Source organism: Chlorocebus sabaeus, chromosome 11, assembly GCF_047675955.1.
Source record: "Chlorocebus sabaeus isolate Y175 chromosome 11, mChlSab1.0.hap1, whole genome shotgun sequence".
NCBI lineage: Eukaryota > Metazoa > Chordata > Mammalia > Primates > Cercopithecidae > Chlorocebus > Chlorocebus sabaeus.
The window spans coordinates 90,575,585-90,598,096 of NC_132914.1; the positions used below are offsets into that span (position 1 = coordinate 90,575,585).

The 22,512-nt window shown below is 40.0% G+C and overlaps 2 non-coding genes across 2 annotated transcripts; one reads left to right on the plus strand and one right to left on the minus strand.

The window, feature by feature from the left end:
• Positions 1 to 18,979: 18,979 nt before the first annotated feature.
• LOC119624077 (small nucleolar RNA U13) lies at positions 18,980 to 19,083 on the minus strand. Its single transcript, XR_005240165.1, has one exon. It is a non-coding gene; the product is annotated as a small nucleolar RNA U13 (small nucleolar RNA).
• Positions 19,084 to 19,367: 284 nt separating this feature from the next.
• LOC119624045 (small nucleolar RNA SNORD74) lies at positions 19,368 to 19,447 on the plus strand. The gene has a single exon (XR_005240134.1). It is a non-coding gene; the product is annotated as a small nucleolar RNA SNORD74 (small nucleolar RNA).
• The last annotated feature ends 3,065 nt before the right edge of the window (positions 19,448 to 22,512 follow it).

Genomic DNA, 22,512 nt, shown 5'->3' on the forward strand with positions numbered 1-22,512 from the left:
TTTTCGTTTTTCTGGGTTTGTTTTTTGTTTTTTGTTTTTGGCAGGAGACCAGAGCTTTATTATTACTCAAATCAGTCTTGCTGAACATTTGTGGATCAGAGTTTTTAAGGATAATTTGGTGGGTGGGGGAAGGCCAGTGAGTTGAGAGTGCTGATTGGTTGGGTCAGACACGAAATCGTAGAAAATCGAAGCTGTCTTCTTAGGCTGAGTCGGTTCCTGGGTGGGGGGGCCACAAGATCAGATGAGCCAGTTTATTGATCTGGGTGGTGCCAGCTGATCCATCAAGTTCAGGGTCTGCAAAATATCTCAAGCACTGATCTTAGGAACAGTTTAGGGAGGGTCAGAATCTTGTAGCCTCCAACTGCATAGCTCCTAAACCATAATTTCTAATCTTGTGGCTAATTTATTAGTCCTACAAAAGCAGTCTAGTCCACAGGCAATAAGGTTTGTTTTGGGAATGGATTGTTATTGTCTTTGTTTTAAACCATAAACTATAAAATAATTTCCTCCCAAAGTCAGTTCAGCCTACACCTAGGAATGAACAAGAACAGCCTGAAGGTTAGAAGCAAGATGTAGTCAGTTAGGTCAGATCTCTTTCACTGTCTCAGTTACAATTTTGCAATGGCAGTTTCGATCCCTCCCTCTGGGTTTTATAACACCTTAACCTCAAGATGTTGGCTAATGAAGATGGAAAAAGGGCGAAGACCGCTCTAACTTCTTCCTGCTGATCAAGGGCATAGTGAGGGTAGGTGTTGACCCCAAGGTAAGAGGAGTAGAACTGCTTTGCAACTGTCTGAGAGTACTCGTGCAGGCCTGGCTGGGGTTCCAAGGCTTGCATGGCAAAGGTGTTGGTATTATTATTTATAGTTTTAGTACCACATTTCAGGGAATAGTAAATAAGGTAAATAGTAAGTAAGGTAAATAATGAGTACTAGTGTAAGGAATGCAATTCCCAGTTTTAAAAGTAAAAATTTTAAAGCATTACTTTGGGAACTTGTAGCCCAAAAAGAATTTAGGATTTAGCCAAACTGCAGAAAAAAACTCAAGAACAGCTAACAGCAGATATACTATAGATTTTTCGTTTGTTTTTGTTTTTCTGTTTTTGTTTTTGTTTTTGTTTTTGTTTTGAGACAGAATTTCACTCTTGTTGCCCAGGCTAGAGTGCAATGGCACGATCTCAGCTCACCGCAACCTCTGCCTCCTGGGTTCAAGTGATTCTCCTGCCTCAGCCTCTTGAGTAGCTGGGATTATAGGCATGTGCCACCATGCCCAGCTAATTTTTTCTATTTTTAGTAGAGACAGGGTTTCTCCATGTTGGTCAGGCTGGTCTTGAACTCCTGACCTCAGGTGATCCATCTGCCTTGGCCTCCCAAAGTGCTGGGATTACAGCGTGAGCCACTGCACCTGGCCCAGATGTACTATAGTTTTTTGAAGCATAATTTTTCTCTTTCTAGTTTCCATTTTTATTAAAAACAAGTTATGATAGAACTGATTTGTTTGCAAAAGTAAATTTTAGTCTTATTATATTTGGTCTGATTATTTGCATAAAGTGCAGCAAGAATGATTATTTCCCACAGAGGTTTTTTAAATTGGCTTTGATGGAACTCTATTCCATAAGGAATCTTAGAAAAGACTTTTTAAATCTGAGCCCAGTCATGGGTTTGTAAGCTTAAATACCTACAAGTTGGGTAAATTTCTCTTCTCTTGACATCCCAAGATAACTTGGGGCTCCTGAGCCTGTTAGAAAGTGACATTTTTCACTTACTACAGGTCAGGAACCCTGTATAGGGACTGTGTAGACAGGATATGAGGCCAATTTTCCCAAGGGGTTTTTATTGGCTTTGTAAGTCAACTTTGATTTTTTTTGTTGTTGTTAGCTTTTTTTTGTTTTGCTGAGACAGAGTCTTGTTCTGTTGCCCAGGCTGGAGTGCAGTGGCGCCATCTCAGCTCACTGCAACCTCTGCCTCCTAGGTTCAAGCAATTAGCCTGCCTCCGCCTCCCAAGTAGCTGGGATTACAGGTGTGTGCCACCACATCTGACTAATGTTTTGTATTTTTAGTAGAGATGGAGTTTCGCCATGTTTGCCAGGCTGGTCTCAAACTCCTGACCTCAACTGATCCACCTACCTTGGCCTCCCAAAGTGCTGGGATTATAGGCATGAGCCACCATGCCTGACTCAACTTTGACTTTTTAAAGAAAGCATGCCATTCCTGTCAAAACCTTGGTAAAGTAACCAGTTTCTCCAATTGTGTCCTGTTACAAAAGAAAACAGATTTCTATTGCACTTACGCAAATAACTGTACTACCACAAATTGAGAATATTTACAAATAATTTTCAAATTTTGGAGAAATTAGGTAGAGAGAAATAAATATGCTCCAAATTTTGTTCACAGGAACATACTTTGCTTAGTTGTTAAAAGCTGTAAGTAGCTTTAGAAAAAGTTTTTTGGCTCTAGAAAATAAAAAGGATTAGCAATGTTTTAAGCAAAAAAGTTTTATAAAAAAGATTACTTCATTTTTCTATTAGTTTAGTCCATTTAGTTAACTTTTGTCCTGCTTGATATTTATAAACATTTCAGCTCTCTATGAGAGTCACAAAAGTTTTTCCTCTATTCTAATGTTATTTTCTCCAAAGTTATTAGAAACGTGCATTCAAGGGCATCTGTTACAGTCCTATAGCTGACTATAAACCACCTTTCACAGAGGGTTAAAAAAGACAACAATTGTTTTTAGATAACAAAAAGTCTTAGGACAGCCATTATTAAAGCCACAATTGACTAGGAATTTTGGTTACTTCTGTAGGATACAACAACTTTACATAACAATTATAGCTATTAATATAACATGCTAAGTTATATTAGAATTATAGGAGTTTCCCATAATTTTGGAACACATAGTAATAACATATTTATACAAATACAACCCAATGAAAGCTAAACACCATTTCATATTTAACAATGCTTTTTGTGTGATTTTTATACCAAATAAGCCAAATATGTTATTTTTGGACTTGCAGGGGACATAATATATAAATGATTAATTAGGTCAGAAAAACACATGATTTTTAATTTGATTTTAGAAAGTCTGTCAAATATTAAAGTTTTAAAACACTGGATATTGGCCAGTCACGGTGGCTCACGCCTATAATCCTAGCACTTTGGGAGGCCAAGGCAGGCAGATCATGAGGTCAGGAGATCAAGACCATCCTGGCTAACACACTAAAACCCCGTCTCTACTAAAAATACAAAAAAAATTAGCTGGGCGTGGTAGGGGGGTGCCTGTAGTCCCAGCTACTCAGGAGGCTGAGACAAGAGAATGGCGTGAACCAGGGAGGCAGAGCTTGCGGTAAACTGAGATTGTGCCACTGTACTCCAGCCTGGGTGACAGAGTGAGACTCCATTTTAAAAACAAACAAACAAACACAAAAAAACAACAACAACAAAAACCACAGGATATTACAAAATAGAATCCCAGGTTGCCATACATCATTTCTTTGGCCAAAATGATAACTCCAAAATTTTAAAAAAGGAAAACCTTTACTCTGATAGAGGACTTAACTTTCCAAACAACAAGACCCAATGAAGTTAGCATGAGGTCAACTGAATCTGTCTCGTCTCTCACCCCTCTCTCTTTTTTTGTGTGTCTGGTTTACGTAAAGGCAATCAAAAATATTTTATTGTTCTTCAACATTACCTTAAAATGTTTTTCAAAATAGGAAACCAAATTTCAAGTTTGCGTTAGGGCATCTCTTTTTTTTTTTTTTTTTTTTAAACGGAGTTTTGCTGTGGCCCAGACTGGAGAGCAATGGTGCCATGTTGGCTCACTGCAACCTCCACCACCTGGGTTAAAGTGATTCTCATGTCTCAACCTCCTGAGTAGCTGGTTTTATAGGTGTGTGTCACCATGCCTGGTTAATTTTTGTATTTTTAGTAGAGACAGCGTTTCCCCGTGTTGGCCAGGCTGGTCTCGAACTCCTGACCTAAGGTGATCCACCTACCTCAGCCTCCAAAAGTGCTGGAATTACAGGCATGAGCCACCGTGCCCAGCCACATTAGTGCATCTTTAATGTTAAAGGTAGTTTTCAAATAAAATTTTATAAACCTATTCAGTTTTAATTAATTTGACCAGAAGGTAAGATTTTCATAAACTTTTTAGAACCCTTTATAATTTTCCACTAAATAGCAGATTAATTTTTTTAAGAAAATTATATTATTTGGACACATGGGCCCAGATTCTTGCCCCACATCAGTATGATTTTAATGTTTTAACCTATAGAAAAAAGCTAAATAATATCATTTAAATTTTAGCCAACTTGCTTATACCCACAGAACATTTTTACAAGGTTAGCCCTTTACAAACCCTTTTTTAAATTTGCTTAAACCTTCAGTTTTGTCCCATTACTCTTTAAGTTAAGAAAATCTTTTAAAACCCTCTGAACTAGACAAAATTACATTGTCTTTAACAAAAACCATATTCCCATATATTCTTATAATCTCCCACCAAGATTACATTCTACTTTACTTCTATACCTGACAAACTTATACATAAAATTGTTTCTCCACTACTCTCAATTATATGTTACAATGTTAACTCTTAACAACTTTTACTTTTGGTGAAAAACCTGGTAAGTAGGCAATGTATTTAGGTACTGGATGTGGAGCCTAGGACATCAGGAGTACTGACCATTTTCAGCATAGCTAGGGGGCATGGCTTTACATATGTCCCCAGATCTTATCTATAATATCATGCCCCAAAGTAGGTAAATTGAACAATTTTCAAAACTCAAAGAAGCAGTTTATGACCTTAAAGAATTTAGCAAATCTAATATCTGACCTTAATTTAGAACAAATGTCTAAATTTTGAAGATATTTTTATTTTACTAATAATCTTTAAAACTGAACAGGTTACTAAAATCTTCTTGTTGTTACTTCTTGTTGTGAAAAAGAAGGCATTTAAGTTTCTATTTTTCTGATAATATATGATTTAAGTGCTTATTTTTCTAAGCCAATTAATCAGATCTCTTTTATATATAAACATCACACACACACAACACATATAAATATACAAACAGACAGAAGATCCAGTAGTTGTAAGATTTTTCATTTGCTAGTTTTTTAATTGTATTACTGGCTTCAGGGTGGATCCCTTGGAGGAACAGGGCCAGGAAAGCATGACGTTTTTAGGGCCTAATAAGCAGGCACAACTGGAAGACAAAGACAGATCCTCAAAATTAAAGGTGCCATTTTATACTGGATCCTGGATCCCCAAAAAGGAGGGGAATACTACAAGAGAATATAGTGCAGTGCTTCTACCATGCATTTCATTGCAAGACAATTCAAAGCCAATCAGCCCATTTTTTAATTAGCCCATCCCCCACAGGAGTCTCATCTTTCAATGGGGGTTGGGGAGGTTTGCTTATCTTCCAGGTGGCCAAGAGCATGCTTCTTTGACCCAAACATGCAAAGAGCTAAGTATCTCTTCATAACTGACCTTAGCCATTTCGTAAAGTATGTATTTTTTTTACCTAGTTATTACACACCAAGGCTAAAAGCTTTCCCATAAAATAAAATAATCTGATACCCCCAAAAGTCAAAACCATTAGTTAATGCAAGGCAAAACTGAACAGAGCCTTAGATTTTGACAGGGATTTATTGTTTTCAATTCCTGGGGTTCCATGAGGAAAACAAGTTTTTCCCAGAATGGGGTCTGTGGTGCCTTCTCTGTTTTTCCCCAGGAGTCCCAAGTTGTTAGTAATTATCTTGAGTTTTTTCCTGTAGATACTAACAGTGGCAATAAGACAAAATGGAGAAAAACAATTCAGACTACTCAGAAGAAAAAAACTTTTTCAGAAAAACACAACTCAAGAGAAGGAAAAAGATACAGGCCTTTTAAATATGTATACCTTGGGTATCCATTATTAATTAAGTTGAATTTAACCATAAAGCTCGTTTCTCAAAAGAAAAATTGCTTATTACCCAGGACAGCCAATATTTTTGGCTTTTGAATTCTACCACAGGTAACCTTCCATGAGAAATTAGTATGTTTTAACTAAGGTTACGACTTAACCATGGATGCCCAAGGTATTTCAAAGACATGATAAACAGTTTATTTCCCTTTCTTTCTTTCTTTCTTCTTTTTTTTTTAAACAAGATTTAGAATCTCCCCAAGGATCATTCAGAGAAAGGAAAATCAAATCAGGAAGTCAGAAGCTATCCACTGGGGGTGGGGGGGAATACACCTCAATATTAGCGGCAAAGTTACACAACTGACAAACCAGAAAGGAATCATTCTGGAAGCCAAGAATTGAACCCGGGCCACCATTGTCAAAAGGCAAAACCTGACCTACTGAGCTACATGGCATTGAGCAGTTTCTATTGCTGTTCCCTGAAGAAGTCTAGAGCAGCCAATTTCAAGCTTGTAAAGGTTCTTAACTGCTCGAGGTAATTTTTAGGGCTAAGTATGACACGAACCTTCAAATTCCTGTCCTCTGGTTCGAGGAACCCAAGAGAAAGTATCTCCACAGGTCACAAAGTTAAGCTCTTAAGGACACAAAACAAGACAGAGAATTTTCATCCAGATTGGTTTCAGGGACCCTCAGCAAAGTTTGTAACTGACCAGCCTTGCAGGCTGGCTTGAAAAGTGGGCTTATAGGAGTTCTAAACACGTTTTATCCTGTGATGCCCCTCTCTCCATTACAGAACAACACAGAAAGACAAATTCTTAGCACAAAGTATACCAGATTTGCTACAACCTAAGACTAGTCTCACAAATCCTTTTTTCTACCAATCAAACCGTTGCAGAGGAGACAAATAGTGGTGTTTACCATTTACACTCACACACGCACACAGAGAGAGAGAGAGAGAGAGAGAGAGAGAGAGAGAGAGAGAGAGAGAGAGAGAAAGCAGAAACTTGGCTAGTAAGATTTCTTATCCTTTTTGCTGGCATACCAGGTTTCCAGGTTCTCTTTCTTTGAAGCTTCCACAGGAACAGAGTGGCTTTTGATGACCCTGACCACTGTGCCATAACTGTGAGGGTCAAGCCACTCAACAAAAGAAAATCACCCTTTTCTGTTTTATGGAACCATAGGCAAAAGATTCTCAATTTTCCAAGATGTTGCCCAACAGGCTGCTTGGGGAACCAAATTAACATTCTCCATGCCAGCAAAATACACATAACAAAACAGACACTAGTCACCTCATTCAGTACCCAATATTGACATGGCAAGGCTCAAAATTTCTCCTCTTGGTCCCTGTTGTCTTTGATCTACTCCAGGTGGGGAGGGATGACCTCAGAACAGTAATTCAATGGGTGACCTCTAGGCAAGACAAAGAGCACACAGTCACCCCAAGTCAGGCCTGTTGAGCTTACTTCAGGGCTCACTGAATGTAACCAGACAAATAAGGAGGGTTCTCTGAGTTAGGCCTGTTGGACTTCCATCAGCAATTCCTCCAGAGATCCCCTCCACATATACAAACACACACAAACATAAGACAGACAGAAGGCCTTCCAAATCAAGATCCCTAACCAAGAATTCCAAGAGTACTTCTTCCAAACTGTCTTCCTATTCTCCATCTGAGAAATCTCCCCAAAACCTTCCTGATAGAGAAGAAGTCTCCAGAACCAAGACTCTTCCTACTAGTTAGGGAGAGCCAATAAGACCCCCCCAGGAGCTGAACTGAGATAGACACCCCATGGTGGAGCTACAGGCAGACACCCCACAATGGGGCTACAGATAGACACCCCACCACGGGGTTACAGAACCAGTCAGGAGAAGGAAGGAGACATTGGCAGTGCCTAGGATACTCACCAACCTAGACACCCCATAATGGGGCTATAGCTACAAACACTCCGTGACCTGGCTACAGCACCCCACCATGGAGCTACGTACAGACACCCAGTGATAGGGCTTCAGTTATGAGATGTCTCCTGAAGACTATTTCTCCATTGCAATTAAATCCACACACATTGGGTTGGCAGTGCCCTACTGGAAGAGACAGTGCCAGAGTCAGCCACTAGTCCAAGAAAACTAGGTGGCCACTTGAGCTGACCTCTGGATCCATGGCCAGAGGCAGGCTACCAAATTATGGGCAGCTAGCCACAGGGCTATCCTGGACAAGCCCCCAAATTTGTAACTGCCCAATGGGTTCACCTTGCCCACTGCATAGACAGAGCCAATTTATTAACGCAGGGGAATTGCAATAGAGAAAAAGTAATTTATGCAGAGCCAGCTGTGGAGGAGACCGGAGTTTTATTATTACTCAAATCAGTCTCTTAAAGTGTTCCTTTATGCTCAGAAGAATGACTCGCTAAGTCAAGTGAATGGTTTTAGCTGATCAATTCTCTCCCTAATAGCAGAAGTCATGGCCACAAGTCCCTGAGATTATTATGGGAATTTGGGTAGGGGGGTTTATTTTAAAGAAAAAGAGAGTAACAGAAGTGAGAGATGGGGGCCTCAAAGGTCAAACCTCACATTTTTCTAAATTTATCCCAAGACCAGCCCTACCAGAATTTATTAAAAGTCTGATCTCCAGGAAATCACATAAGCTTTTGCATTCAGCAAGACTAACCAAGATGGTCTCAGCCTTTGAGACAAATCTATGAAAAGGAGCAATTCAAAGAAAAGAGGTAAACATCATATTATAAGAATGCTGGCATTTTTCTCCATAAACTGAGTCCTCCATCCTAAACCAGCTTCATCAGCTTGAGCATCCTTAAAAGTTTCACAGCTGACAAAATACAGTCAGGCACTACATAACAACCTTTCAGTCAACGACAGACTGCACACACCACAGAGGCATCTTAAGATTATAATACTGTATTTTTACTGTACTTTTTCTATTTTTAAATATGTTTGACTACATACTTTCCACTGTGTTACAGTTGCCTACAGTATTCAGTACAGTAACATGCTGTACAAGTTTGTAGTCTGAGAACGATAGGCTATATACCATGTGGTCTGGGTGTGTAGTCGGCTGTAGCATCTAGGTGTGTGTAAGTATATTCTATGATATTCACACAATTATGCACTTCTCAGAATATATCCCCACTGTTAAGCAACACATGATGGTATATTAATTCAGTATTTTGTTCCTAGAGTGTCATAACAGATGTTTCTCCCCCATGGCACATAAACAAACAGTAAACCATACCAGCTTTTCAATCACTTAGGCCTAGATTTAAATCCTGACTCTTCAGCTTAGCCATGTGACCATGGGCAGGTCATTTAACTGCCCTAAACCTTGTTTTCTCAACTGCAAACTGGGAATCATTGTCCCTATCCCATAGAGTTGCTTGGAAGATGAGATAAAAATAATGCATTAAAGAGCTTACCAAAGTGCAGGTCATACAATCAGCACTTAATAAATGGGAGAAAGTTAAAAAGAAGGGACAGATGAGGGGAACTGGCAAAGACAGATAAAGAGCACGGAGCTCCTGAGAGACATAAGTGCAGGGGTTCCAGGTGATGCATCGCTGGGGCCAAACCACACACACCAAGTCTCAAAAGAAATTGAAAAGCCTGAGAGAAAGCAGGCCTGGAATTTACAAATGGAAAGAGCCCTATCTCTCTTGTGTTTTCTCTTGGAACATGTGAGATGAGTTCACCCAGAGACAGGAAAGAAAACAGCAAGGACCTCCCAGGCATTACAGCGTGGGTTCTGCCTGAAGAGGCCGATGACAAAAGAGAATTTAGGGTAGGACATCCACCTGGAAAACTTCCAGGCAGAGTGGTGCCTAGGAAGCTGCTAAAAACTTAAATAAGGGGGAGTAAACCAGAGAGCTGGAAGAAAAAATAAAAAGCCAAAAGGACCCTCCTTGCCTCCCTGCAGATTGTAGCCTCATCCCATGAAACTGGCCTCAATTATTACAGACAGAAGAATTTCCTGCTGGAAAGCTCTTTGACCTTACTGAGCTTGGCCTAGGATACTCAACATTCTCAGGCTTGGCACAGCATTCTCCAGTAAGATTTTCTCTTTCTGGAAAAAAGTAATACAGGGAAAAAAAAGGCAACTATATAGTGAAAATACCAAAGAATGTCAGGAATCTGAATCATGGGGAAGAGAATTCCTAAATTTATCTTTCCCAAAGTTATTTTTATCAAGGAGAAAGACATTTCCTTATTGAGGCTCTGAATCTATAAATCCCCAAAACGCTTTCTTATGAAGTTCATGCTTGTGTTTTATTTTTTATTTATTTCATTTTATTTTACTTCATTTTATTTTATTTTTGAGACAGTCTCACTCTGTCACCCAGGCTAGAGTGCAGTGGCATGATCTTGGCTCACTGCCGTCTCCACCTCCCGGGTTCAAGCAATTCTCCTGCCTCAGCCTCCTGACTAACTGGGATTATAGGTGCCCACCACCACACCTGGCCAATTTTTGTATTTTTAGTAAAGACAGGGTTTCACCATGTTGGTCAGGCTGATCTCCAACTCCTGACCTCAAGTGGTCCACCCGCCTTGGCCTCCCAAAGTGTGTTTTAATTTTTAAAGATATAGGCACTTTGCATACCTGTTTCTGTATCAACCCTTTTCCCTCCTGCCCACATAGCTGTGAGAAGAATTTCAACAGGCCCAGCAAATGACATAAAATGATATACCATATGCATTTTGGAGGCTGAGGTATGAGGACTGAGAGTTGTAAATAAAGTGCTGACCCAAGTGAGATCCAAGGAACACCTGAGAAGCTCGGGTGCAGGGCAGCAGCCCAGAGCCGGTGGCCCCTTCCTGGCCATCTGGGAGCTGGGCATAGATTTCTCAACAAGAAGACTCTGCTACCCCCTCACCAGGCCTCTACTCTTCCAGGAAACACAAAGCAATAATAAAAGAAAGTGTTAGACAATATAAATAAATAAATAGTGCTGAAAAGGGCTCACTGCATTCTGAAGTTGCAGCTCCTGTAGCTGTCATAATGAATCTGGTAACCTTTAGTGATTCTTATTTATTTATCTATTTATTTATTTATTTAATTTTTAGTTGGGGTCTCATTCTGTCACCCAGGCTGGAGTGCAATGGCACCATCTTGGCTCACTGCAACATCCACCTCCCAGGTTCAAGTGATTCTCCTGCCTCAGCCTCCTGAGTAGCTGGGATTGCAGGCACCTGCCATCATGCCCAGCTAATTTTTGTATTTTTAGTAGAGACAGTGTTTCACCATTTTGGTCGGGCTGATCCTGAACTCCTAACCTCAGATGATCCGCCTGCCTCAGCCTCCCAAAGTGTTGGGATTACAGGCGTGAGCCACCGCACCTGGCCTTCTCCTTTATTTATCTAAGCCTAGTTTCCTACCTGCCTGAGGAGACCAAGCAGGGAATAAACAGAGAGCATCTGCAACACCTTGTTAGACAGAGGGAACTGCTCTCCTCAAGCATCCAACAACCCCACTGAGGAAAACACGGCCAAACCTCCCTCCCAGTGTTACAGGAAGCAGGGCTAGAAATTGGAGCGGCGATACGTTTGCCAAGAAAATGAATCACGCACATGAGACTTCAGGACCACTTAATGCAGAGCAGATTTTCGGACCACTTAATCCATGGAAAGAAAATAAACAGATTAATAGTTGTATAGAAAAAAATACGTTTTAATAGAAAACAATGCATCACTTATGCATACCCTTCTGGGTTATGAGATTCTAGCTCTGTTTATTGTCTTAGAGCTACTTTGTAAATCTTTGTAAGTTGTAGGTAACTGATAGATATATAACTTCCGTCCTGTCTGGGAGTGATTTCATTGACTCTCCCTGGCCCTAGCCTTCACCAATGGATAAAACAGTTTTGCCTCCATTTGCAATTCATCTCAGCATTCCCTTACTCATAATAAAAAAAAAAACCTGTGCTGTTTTGACTTTTCCTTCGAACCAGCTGTTATGGGTTGAATTGTGTCCCCTTCTCCCAAAAATACTGAAGATATGTCCCAACCCCCAGTACCTGGGAATGTGAGCTTATCTGGATCGTCTTTGCAGACGATCAAGATGAGGCCATGAGAGTGGGCCCTGATATAATATGACTGTGTCCTTAAGAAAAATAGAAGGTAATTTAGACACAGAGACAAATTACCTTCCTCTTTATGCATACACAAAAGAACGCCATGTGAAGAGGAAGTGAGAGATAGGGTGATATGTCTCCAAGCTAAGGAACAGAGAGGATTGCCACCAAACCACCAGAAACTGGGAGAGATGCACAGAACAGATTCTCCTCAAAGCCCCCAGAAGGAACCAACCCTACCAACACCTTGATTTCAAACTTCCAGCCGCGAGAACTGTGAAAGAACAAATTTCTGTTGTTTAAGCCACCCAGTTTGTCATACCTTGCTATGGCATCCCAAGCAAACAAATACACCAGTTATAGCATATGTCTTATTCCCTAGTATCATATGAGCAAAATAAATTTTTTAGCACATGTTCATTTTCATATCTATAGAAGACTCATGATTTTATTAGGTTGGGGAAAAAGTTATTGTGGTTTTTGCCATTAAAAGCAGTGAGCCAAACCGCAATTACTTTTGCACCAACCTAATACCTTTTTCTGAAAGTTATCTTTTAACAGTTTTGGAGGATTTACCAAGATGCCCTGTAGATTTGCTGACCAGAGCCAGGCAGATTTCATCCACAGAGAAGTGCACCACATGGGCAGTGGAAGCACAGAAATATCTTTTCTTGATTCATGAGGTCAAGTAACACAAAGTGAGCAATCGAATTTTGCTGACTCTGTTTTTCTAATTTTATTTTGCCCTTACTAATTTTGGTTTTGGTTTGTTTATAGCCAGTAAATTATTCTCCATTGAGAATTAGTTTTATGGTCTGACGATTTAATGATCTTTGTAAATGTTGCATAGAGATCTAGTCTCTGTTGGGTGAAAGGCTCCAGAGAATTTAGTTTGTTTGCCTTTTTGGCTGGGAAATTGGTTGTTTTGTTTGTTTGTTTGTTGTTTGTTTTTGAGTCAGAGCCTCACACTGTTGCCTGGGTGGAGTGCAATAGTGTGATCTCGGCTCACTGCAACCTCCGCCTCCTGGGTTCAAGTGATTCTCCTGCCTCAGCCTCCTGAGTAACTAGGATTACAGGTGCCTGCCACCACGCTCAGCTAATTTTTTGTATTTTTAGTAGAGACAGGGTTTCACTATGTTGGCCAGGCTGGTCTCAAACTCCTGACTTCGTAATCCGCCTGCCTCGGCCTCCCAAAGTGCTGGGATTATAGGCGTGAGCCATGGTGCCCAGATGGAATTTGGTTTTATGATCAGATCATTTGAGGATCTCTGCAAATGAATTAGGAGTTTACATAGAACTTGTTTCTGCTGGGTGAGAAATGACAGAGAATCTAGTTTGTTAGTCTTTTCTGCTTGTTCACTTTTATATTTGGAATGCAAATCATTAAGAGTTTAAATTGCAAGGGAGAAAAAAATTTTCCTCCTGTCTCCTAAGTTCAATGGCTGGGACCCTACAAATTAAACGATCTGACAAAAGACAGATTAACAAGAGAAAAACAAATTTAATTAAGTATATTGGCACACATAGGATTTCACAAACAAATGGGGCTTGAGGAAATGGTTAGAATTTGCTTTTTTTTCTTTTTTTGTTTTTTGAGACAGAGTCTTACTCTGTTGCCCAGGCTGGAGTATAGTGGTGCAATCTTGGCTCATTGCAACCTCCACCTCCCAGGTTCAAGTGATTCTCCTGCCTCAGCCTCCTGAGTAGCTGGGATTACAGGCGCCTGCCACCATGCTCAGTTAATTTTTTGTGTGTTTTTAGTAGAGATGGGGTTTCACCATGTTGGCCAGGCTGGTCTTGAACTCCTGACTTCAGGTGATCTGCCCCCCTTGGCCTCCCAAAGTGCTGGGATTACAGGCATGAGCCACCAGCCAGCTAGAATCTGGAGCTTATTTATCATCTTAACAAGAAAGATAAGGTGTGGAGAAGAGATTAGACCAAGGAAAGGGGGTGCCTTTTGGTTTCTTGGAGTGTGGGGGGGTGTAAAATGATTATGGGAAGGTGAGTAGGAAATTAGGAAATGTATGGCAAGTAAGGTTGTTTAGTACGGTTTGTTATACAGATGAGTCTCCAGTGATAAGCATTGTCTCCAGTAGTTCTCTTCCTTATATAGAAGAGGGAGACAACTTTACAAAAAAGGGACGTGTATGTCCTGCTTTTAAACAGAAGGGAGCTTTTTCCTGCATCCGCTATTTTTCAATTATCTTCAGCTCAAAATAATCCTTATGCCAAAATAGCATATTCTGGGGTGACATATTCTGGTCCCCTTCGATACCTACTAGTAAAAAAGCTCTTTGGCGAGTTTTATAAATGTATGTTTACTTTGACTCATGACCGAAAATCTAGAATTAAAACTATAAGCTCCTTCTGTTTGTTTCCACGCTTATGTTTCTGTAATTCAGAAAGGCCTTTAAGTCTTACATAATAATTTTCACCTCTTGTTGATATTAATAAATTGGGTTAGATAATCTCTGAAATTAAAGGAGCTCTATTCTGATTAGCTTATAGAGATAAATAAGTGCTTGTATTAATTGTTCCTAGAATTGCTAGAAAATAAGGAAATCGAACTCCTAATACTTTCAATGTAATTTTTATAGAAAGTAACATGGAAATGTTTTAAGATTTCAAATTCACATAATTTAGGTAAATCTTCAGCAACCAAGACTAGTTAAATAATTTTGGTTTAATAAAAACAGCTACAGATTAGCTGATAATCAGATTAGCTAGATAAATTCTGATTTATCAGCATTAAATTTAATACCTGCTAGTATTTTAATTCTATTTGGGCATATTCTTAAACAGGTTTCTTGATTGAACAAGCTACCATTACTTCTACTTAATACTTAAGTTTGTAGAAAATATAAATTTTTGTTTCATTGATTCATTATTCTCACAATTTTGTTTGCCTCGGGGTTATGGCTTGTTCAAACAATGAGTCTGAAAGGCTATGAAATCTGACAAATTTTGCTCAGTTTTGACAGGCTTGTTCCCTTGGTTACTGTTTATTGCCTTCATCTACAAGATGAAGGGCTTTTTGTTTTTCTTATGTAATCGACCTAGACAGCAAAGATTCTGTGTTTTACTGGAATAACCTTCAGTGGTTTATGCTGACTTTATTATTATTATGTCCTTGACTATTTAAGAAAACAAAAATTTCTCACTTAGGAAAGATCTAAGGCTCCTTACAGTCACGTTACCTTCTATGTTTACTTTCTAAATACTTTATTGTCACTTAGAAATGAGGAGCCAAAGAGTTTTGTTTTAGTTTTTGTTTTGTTTTGGGTTTGTTTTTTGTTTGTTTGTTTTGAGATGGAGTCTCGCTTTGTTGCCCAGGCTGGAGTGCAGTGGCACATTCTCGGCTCACTGCAACCTTCACCTCCCCGGTTCAAGTGATTTTTCTGCCTCAGCCTCCCCAGTAGCTAGAATTACAGGCACATGCCACCATGCCTGGCTAATTTTTGTATTTTTAGTAGAGATGGGGTTTCATCCCCATGTTGGCCAGCCTGGTCTCAAACTCCTGACCTCCGGTGATCCACCAGCCTCAGCCTCCCAAAGTGCGAAATGACAGGTGTCAGCCACTGTACCCAGCCCCCAAATAGTTTTTTAGACACCTAGATCTGATTCCTGTCATAAGTGTTCAAATCGCCTGACCGTGTCTGGTTTTTGCCTCCCTAAAATGGAACTCTGAATATAAAATAAAATGAAGCTTTCAGGATTTTTTTTGCTACTAAAACTATTTTGAGATTTCCTAGGGGGCCCCTGGAAAATCGCAAAGACTTATTATTTAGCCTTTTGAAAAGAGAGATGTTAGAAATAATTAGGTTTACTTGCTGGATTACTATTGATGAACCACATGAAAGACCTGTGAAATCAGAAGAGATGCTCAGCCTTCCCTAGGTTAAACTGGTATAGGTTACATGTTCTTAGTGTATTTCAGAAACTCTATGCTATATGGGAATTTTCCAGAGATTAGAAGTGTCATCGCCATCCATGACACATTTCTTCTTATTAGGGCCCTAGTGCTGCTTTGCCATATTAGACAATGACACTATAGTGTTATCATTCATGATTTCAGTGTTTTGTTTTTTGTTGTTTTTTTTTTTTTTAATAGAAATGGGGTCTCACTCTGCCATCCATGATGGCCTCAAACTCCTGGGTTCAAGTGATCATCCTGCCTCAGCCTCCCAAAGTGCTGGAATTAGAGATGAGAGCCACTGTGCCTGGCCCAATTTCAGTTGTTTTTGAAGTGTTAACTTGATCACAGCTTTACTTATTTAATTTGAATCTAGTACCATCTAGGGCAGTGGTTTTCAACTGGGGATTGACATCACTTACAGAATTTTACTAATAAACACATGTCTAAGAGCTACTGAGGACTACAGACTCTCTACTTGATATTCTTGATATATTTTTGTTATATTCTTACTTAGCAAATTTATGTTATATTATGTTTCAGCATTATCACATTATATCTTAAGGTATTTTTCTCTGGAAAGTTTATGTTCATCCATTTTTACAAATTAGATATAATGTTCACTGTCTTCTTTTGTTGCTGTTGTTATTGCTTTGAGACAGAATCTCCATCTGTCGCCCAGGCTGGAGTGCAGTGGTGCGATCTTGGCTCTTTCAAACCTCCGCCTTCCAGGTTCAAGCAATTCTCCTGCCTCAGCCTCCCGAGTAGCTGGGATTACAGGCGTGTGCCACTACACCTGGCTAATTTTTTTTGTATTTTTAGTAGAGACAGGATTTTGCCATGTTGGCCAGGCTGGTCGCAAACTACTGACCTCAGGTGATTTGCCTGCCTCAGCCTCCCAAAGTGCTGAGATTACAAGTGTGAACCACCGATCCTGGCCGGTCTTCTTTAAAAATAGAGCTAATCATTATTTGTTGTTGTTGTTGTTGTTGTTGTTGTTTTAAGATGCAGTTTTGCTCTTGTTGCCCAGGCTGGAGCCCAATGGCACGATCTTGGCTCATTGCAACCTCCACCTCCTGGGTTCCGGAGATTCTCCTGCCTCAGCCTCCTGAGTAGCTGGGATTACAGGTGCCCACCGCCACGCCCAGCAAATTTTTTGCATTTTTAGTGGAGACAAGGTTTCACCATGTTGGCCAGGCTGGTCTCGAACTCCTGACCTCAGGTGATCCACCCGCCTCAGCCTCTCAAAGTGCTGGGGTTACAAGCGTGAGCCACTGTACCTGGCCTGTCTTCTTTGAAAATAGGGCTAATCATTATGTTTATAATTATTTTATCTAAAATTTTTTTGAATTGACTTTATTTTCTTTTTGGCATGCCACGGAAGCAACCGAATCTTCTTATCAGTTGCATTTTTATTGGAATAAATTCTTATCAGAACTTTTGCTTTTGAAAATTATCAGTAATAAATTAAGCACAGTATTTTAAGCCTTTTGTCATCTAGAGGTAGTTTTTTGTTTTACTCTGATGCTTCCTTGAAAATGTTTACTCTTCAGCAAAGGACTGTCTCAGAGACCCATGGAAAAGGACTATGCTGGGTATTTTGGGGTATGTGCTGCTAATGGCATCACTTAAACAATTTTGAGACCATACCAGCAAGCTGAGTAAGGATTTCCAGAACTCTAGGCAAGAAACAAATGGAGTCAGGAAAATGCTAACCCAAGATCCAGTGAAACAAGAATTAATTACATAGGACTAAGTGAACTGATGAGGAATGATTGTAGTTTATGGGGGAGTGGCGGTATTATTGATTTTTTTCTTTTTCTTTTTACAAAATTATTTTTCTTCTTCTTCAGCATCTGCAACTGTAAGATTATTGAGGTTTCAGTATGCTATTTTCTGGATATATACAGAAGCCCTTTCTTTTTTCTTTTAACTATAACCCATAACAATTTAGTAGACTCTGTTTTTGTAAATGGAAATTAAACATTTGTAAATGATATCATATTCTTCCTGCCTAACCCCTCCAGAATCTGGAAACTCTTAATGAATATTCTTCTTTTCATACCAATATAGTCATTTCCATAGATGCAATTAGGACATATTTGGGACTTAATTTTCCTAGAATTTCATTGAAAACATTGGTTATACAACCAAGAACTTGCCTGGAATGTCATATTTGAAAATGATGCTTATTTACTCGTATATCACCAAGTAACTAGTAACTAAAGTTGTTTTATGGAGTCAAGGCTTACAAAACCATTGGGTGCAGTGGTGCACACCTGTTGTCCCAGCTACTTGGGAGACTGAGGCAGGAGAATTGCTTCAGCCTGGAAGTTCAAGACCAACCGAGGCAGCATAGTGAGACCCCATAGCGAGACCCTGTCTTTAAAATAAATAAAAAGGCCGGATGCGGTGGCTCACACCTGTAATCCCAGCACTTTGGGAGGCCAAGACGGGCGGACCACGACATCAGGAGATGGAGACCATCCTGGTTAACACGGTGAAACCCCGTCTCTACTAAAAATACAAAAATAATTAGCCGGGCATAGTGGCGGGTGCCTGTAGTCCCAGCTACTCGGGAGGCTGAGGCAGGAGAATGGCGTGAACCCAGGAGGTGGAGCTTGCAGTGAACAGAAATCGCGCCACTGCACTCCAGCCTGGGAGACTGAGCGATACTTTGTCTCCAAAAATAAATAAATAAATAAATAAATAATAAAATGCTTATACAACCCTCTTGAAAAAACTGGCCTGGGACCTGGTTTACAGGGTTTCCAGCCTTGCTCTTTTTTCATTGAGGTTTTGAGTTTCATGAAGGCATCACAATATATCTTTTTTAAAACAACACATAATTGGAAACTTAACTAATCAAAATGGGCCACCTCTCCTCATTCATACAAATGAATGGAAGAGATCAGAGCCCACACAACTGCCAGGCTCTATGCAGGGCACTTGGCACATATTCTGCAGGATCTAAAATATTTTATTTTATTTTATTTTATTATTATTTTATTTTACTCCTATTAATTTATTCTTATTTATTTATTTTATTCTTTTTTTTTTCTTTTTTAGAGTTTTTTTGAAAGTTCATGTCAGACGAGTAACGTGTCAGCATCATAACAAGGTTTAAGGGAGGTGCAGCTCACACATGAGCATGAAAACCCAATTATCATGCTTATGAACTACAAAAGGATCACAGGATATTTTTGTAAGTGCCTACCCAACAGATCTCCCCTCCTTCTGTGGTACAATATGTCCAGTGTTGAACTAGTAGCATTCACATTTCCCCACAAGGGTCAAGAAACGGGGACTCTCTCTCAAGTTTCCCCAGCAGTAAAACCTGATTGGTCTAAGATCTGCAGGGTGGTTCTAGTCCTCTTGCCAGTGATTAATTAGATATGACTATATAACATGGCTGGGAGGTGGGAGCAGAAGAAGAGATTCTGAAAGGAAAGGGTTTATGCTCTTAAAAAGAGCTATGTGATGCCTCTGATGAAGCCTATGTTAGTAGAGATATCTGAGAGTGTAGATGAATGTCAGTGGCCCTCATGGAAAGAGAGAGAGATGAGCAAAAGCACACTCTTTTTTTGCATCTACATGTGATGTCTGGAATTACAGCAGCCATTTTGTGATCATGAGAGCAGCTGGCTTGGCTAAGGACAAAATTTGTCACACCAAACATGGCAGAGAAGAAAGAAGATTCTGGATTCTTGGTAACATTTTTGAGCCACTGGACTAACCAAGACTGGAATTGGTCTTCCTTGGGACTTTTTAATAAGTGGGATAGTGAATTTTCACATTGAAGTAAATTTTGAGACGAGTTTTCTGTTTCTTATAGCCAAAACTATCTTACCTGCTACAAATAGTTTATTTAATTTCATCTTTACAACAGTCCTATATCTGTGGACATTCTCATTTTATAGATAAAAATCTGAGATTCAGAAAGTTTTAGTAACATGGCCAGGCACAGTGGCTCACACCTGTAATTCTAGCACTCTGGGAGGCAAAGGTGGGAGGACTGCTTAAGCCCAGGAGTTTGAGACCAGCCTGGGAAAATACTGACACCCCGTCTCTACCAAAAAAAAAAACCAAAATATTAGCTGGGCATGATGGCACATGCCTGTAGTCCCAGCTACTCAGGAGGCTGAGGTGGGAGGATTGCTTGAGCCCAGGAGGTCAAGGCTGTAGTGAGCTGTGATCGTGCCATGGCACTCCAGCCTATGCAACAGAGCAAGACCCTGTCTCAATAACAATAATAGTGATGGACAGAACAACCACACAGAAGATAATTAAGGAGAGAGAGGACTTAAACAACATAATAAACCAACTAGAGCTAATAGACATATACAGAACACTCCACACAACAGCATATCACACATTTTTCTGAAGTGCACGAGACATTTTCCAGAATAGACTATACATTAGGCCGCAAATTAAGTCTCAATACATTTTAAAAGATATAGGCCTGGCGCGGAGGCTCACACCTGTAATCCCAGCACTTCGGGACGCCGAGGTGGGCGGATCACCCAGGGTTGGGAGTTCCAAACCAGCCTGACCAACATAGAGAAAACCCGTCTCCACTAAAAATACAAAATTAGCCAGGCATGGTGGTGAATGCCTATAATCCCAGCTACTCGGGAGGCTGAGGCAGGAGAATCGCTTGAACCTGGGAGGTAGAGGTTGCCGTGATCCGAGATCATGCCATTACACTCCAGCCTGGGCAACAAGAGTGAAACCTCATCTCAAAAAAAAAAAAAAGATAGATATTATATAAAGCATCTTCTCTAAGCACAATAGGATGAAGTTAGAAATCAGTAACAGAAGTAAAACTGGAAAATTCCCAAGTTTGTGGAAATTCAACAATGCATCAATAATCAAAAGACCAGGTGCAGTGGCTCAAGCCTATAATCCCAGCACTTTGGGAGGCCAAGGTAAGTGAATCGATTGACCCCAGGAGTTCAAGACCAGCCTGGGCAACATAGTGAGACACCACCTCTATTTTTAAAAAATACATAAAAATAAAAATAAATACAGTTTAAAAAAAATGAAAAACCAAATAGATTGAAGACAAAATTGCAACAAAAATTTGAAACTACAGAAGAACAAAAACAAAAACACAACAACCAAAACTTACAGGACATAGCAAAAGCAGCGCTACAAGGAAAAATTATAGCTACAAATGTTTACATTTAGAAACAAGAAAGATCTCAAATCAACAACCTAACTTTATAAATAAGAAACTAGAAAACAAAACGGCCGGGCGCGGTGGCTCATGCCTGTAATGCCAGCACTTTGGGAGGCCGAGGCGGGCAGATCATGAGGTCAGGAGATCGAGACCATCCTGGCTAACACGGTGAAACTCCGTCTCTACTAAAAATACAAAAAAACTAGCCTGGCGTGGTGGCGGGCGCCATAGTCCCAGCTACTCGGGAGGCTGAGGCAGGAGAATGGCGTGAACCCGGGAGGCGGAGCTTGCAGTGAGCCGAGATTGCGCCACTGAACTCTAGCCTGGGCGACAGAGCAAGATTCTGTCTCAAACAAAAAAAAAAAAAAAAAAAACCTAGAAAAAAAAGAACAAACTAAACCTAATGCTAGCAGAAGGAAGAGAATAATAAAGATTAGAATAGAGATTAATGAAATAGAAAATAGGAAAACAAAAGGGAAAATTAATAAAAGCAAAAGTTGGCTCTTTGAAAAGATGGACAAAATTGACAAACCTGTAACTAGATGGACTTAAAAAAAGAGAAGACTCAACTTACTAAGATCAAAAATGAAAATGGGGAACTTACTACCAACTCTATGGAAATAAAAAGGATTGAAAGAGAGTACTGTGAACAACTGTATGTCAACAAATAGGATAACCTGGATAAAATGGAAAGATTATGAGAAACACAAAACCCACTAAAACTAAATCTGGAGGAGACAGAAAATATGAATAGACTGATAACTAGTAAGGAGGCTGAATCAGTAATCAAACATCTCCCAACAAAGAAAGGTCCTGGACCTGCTGGCTTCACTAGTAAACGCTACCAAACATTTAAACAACTAATACCGGCCGGGCGCGGTGGCTCAAGCCTGTAATCCCAGCACTTTGGGAGGCCGAGACGGGCGGATCACGAGGTCAGGAGATCGAGACCATCCTGGCTAACACAGTGAAACCCCGTCTCTACTAAAAACACAAAAAACTAGCCGGGCGAGGTGGCGGGCGCCTGTAGTCCCCGCTACTCGGGAGGCTGAGGCAGGAGAATGGCGTAAACCCGGGAGGCGGAGCTTGCAGTGAGCTGAGATCCGGCCACTGCACTCCAGGCCGGCGACAAAGCAAGACTCCGTCTCAAAAATAAATAAATAAATAAATAAATAAATAAATAAATAAATAATAAAAAAAATAAAAAAATAAACAACTAATACTAATCCTTCTCAAACTTTTCTTTAAAAATTAAAGAGGAGGAAACACTTCCTAAATCATTCTATGAGACCAGCATTAATTACCCTAATACCAAAACCAAAAACACTAGACTACAGATCGATATCCCTTATGAATGTGTGTACAAAAATCCTCAGCAAAATATTAGCAAACTGAATTTAGCAACATAGTAGAAGGATTATACCCTATGAGCAAGCAG